This window comes from Gossypium hirsutum, chromosome A07, assembly GCF_007990345.1.
Source record: "Gossypium hirsutum isolate 1008001.06 chromosome A07, Gossypium_hirsutum_v2.1, whole genome shotgun sequence".
Taxonomy (NCBI): domain Eukaryota; kingdom Viridiplantae; phylum Streptophyta; class Magnoliopsida; order Malvales; family Malvaceae; genus Gossypium; species Gossypium hirsutum.
In genome coordinates, this window is record NC_053430.1 from 38,891,157 (window position 1) to 38,893,670 (window position 2,514).

At 39.1% G+C, this 2,514-nt stretch overlaps 1 non-coding gene across 1 annotated transcript; it reads right to left on the minus strand.

The window, feature by feature from the left end:
• Nucleotides 1-257: 257 nt before the first annotated feature.
• On the minus strand, nt 258-364 carry LOC121204079 (small nucleolar RNA R71). Its single transcript, XR_005899007.1, has one exon. It is a non-coding gene; the product is annotated as a small nucleolar RNA R71 (small nucleolar RNA).
• Nucleotides 365-2,514: the final 2,150 nt, after the last annotated feature.

The window sequence follows — 2,514 nt, forward strand, 5'->3', positions numbered from 1 at the left end:
TGATACAACAATTTGTTCAATTTGATGGTTTGCAGGACGATGACCCAAATAATCACTTGGCAAATTTTCTGGAGTTTTGTGACACATTTAAAATCAATGGTGTTTCAGACGACGCCATACGCCTTCGGTTATTTCCCTTTTCATTAAGGAATAAGGCTAAACAGTGGTTGAACTCGTTACCACGAGGGTCAATCACTACTTGGGAACAAATGACCCAAAAGTTTTTACTAAAATATTTTCCGCCAGCTAAAATGGCTAAATTAAGGAATGATATCTTTTTTTTTGTACAGATGGATCTAGAAACACTTTACGATGCATGGGAGAGATACAAGGATCTGTTGAGAAGGTGCCCTCACCATGGGTTACCACTCTGGCTACAAGTTCAAACTTTTCACAATGGCCTAAATCCTTCAACTAGACAGATGGTTGACGCAGCCGTTGGTGGGACTATCAATAATAAGACACCTGAAGATACTTATGAATTTATAGAAAAGATGTCACTGAATAATTATCAGTGGCAAGTCATGAGGACAAAACCAGTGAAAGCAGCCGGCGTTTTTAACGTCGATTCAGTCACCATGCTCTCTAATCAGGAAGAACTTTTGATTAGAAAAATTGATTGTTTCCTTGGTTCTTCAGAGGTTCACCCAGTAATGCAATGCAATGCAAGTGAAGGAGGAACGAGCAATTCAGAGTACCCACCTTATGGCCACAACATGGAAAGCGAGCAATTAAATTATATGGGTAATAATCCTTGACCTCAAAATAATCCCTATAGCAACACTTACAATATAGGATGGAGGAACCACCCAAATTTCTCATGGGGAGGCCAAGGGAATCAGAGACCACCACTACCTCCAAGCTTCCAACAACCACCTTACCAACAAGAGAAAAAGCCAAACCTTGAAGAGATGCTAACAAAATTCATCTCGATGTCAGAAACTCATTTTGAGAATATCGAGACAGCACTTAAGAATCAACAAGCGTCGATCCAAGGGCTCGAAACTCGAATAGGCTAGCTCGCTAAATTGATATCTGAACGACCACAGGGTAGCCTACCAAGTAACACTGAATTTAACCCAAGAGAGCAACTCAATGCGATTACCATTTAAGATGAGGAAGGGTTAGTTGCACCCGAACCAAAACTGTGGCAAGAAACTGCGGTAAGTAAAGGTAAAGGTGAGGTGGACCAAAATGACCAAAAATAGGTAAGTAAAGAGTACAAACCACGTGTACCATACCCCAATGCAACAAGGAAATGCCACTCAGACGAACAATTCGATAAATTCCTTAAACTTTTAAAGAAATTACATATTAACTTACCATTTATTGAGGCTCTTTCACAGATGCCGCACGCTGTCAAATTTTTAAAAGAGCTTTTAGCAAATAAGCGGAAGTTAGATGAGGTGTCGCATGTGGAGATGAATGCAATTTGCTCAGCCATTCTGCATAATAAGCTGGCCAACAAATTGAAAGATCTAGGCAGTTTTACAATTCCTTGTTTAATTGGTAGCTTAGATGTTAATAATGCCTAGGCTGATTTAGGGGCTAGTATCAATGTCATGCCTTACAAAATGTTTAAGCAACTAGGTCTTGGAAAACCCAAACAAACTAGGATGAGCATTCAATTAGCAGATAAAATTAGCAGATAAAACAATCAGATTTCCTATGGGTATTGTTGAAGATGTACTCATTAAAATTGACAAATTTATATTCCCAGTTGATTTCGTTGTTCTAGACATAGAGGAGGATAGTAACGTGCCTTTAATTTTAGGGAGACCCCTTCTAGCAACTGCTAGAACGATAATTGATATTGGTACAGGTGAACTCACACTTCGTGTGGGTGATGAAATAATCACTTTTCAAGCTCGTAATTCAAGTAACACCTCAAAAATTGAGGGTGATTGTATAAATCATACTACTAGTACTGATCATATGGTGAAACCCTCTGTGCAGAAAATAGGTTCGAAGAGCGCACATAAGCCTTGTTCAAGCAACAACAAAGGACCTATCTATGAAGAACGAAGGCTACGAGTTGAGGAACTAGATGAATGGTAGACACATAAACCAAAACCACACCTTGACGAGCTCAATATTCCACCAAATCAACTTAAGGTTGGAGACAAAGTACTACTGGATGCAGCAGATCCTCGTATTGCCACTTCAGAATCAAATGGAGAAATTCCTCTCACGGTACTCAATATTTTTCCATATGGTATAGTAGAGGTAATTCATCCTAATTTCGGCATTTTTAAGGTAAATAGTACTCGTTTAAAACCTTATTTTGATAAAATTGATAGTAGGGAGGAGGAGTGTAAACTCCTCGCACCACCATGACCACGCAGTAGAAAGGTAAGTCGAGCTTAGACTATAAATAAGCGTTTCTCGGGAGGCAACCCGAGCATTAACAATGTTAACTTATTTAATTTTTAGTTTTTAACATTTAATCACTAATTGAGTACTTGGCCATAGGTTTTCTAATCCACACGGCCAGTCACACGAGCATGCCTTAGG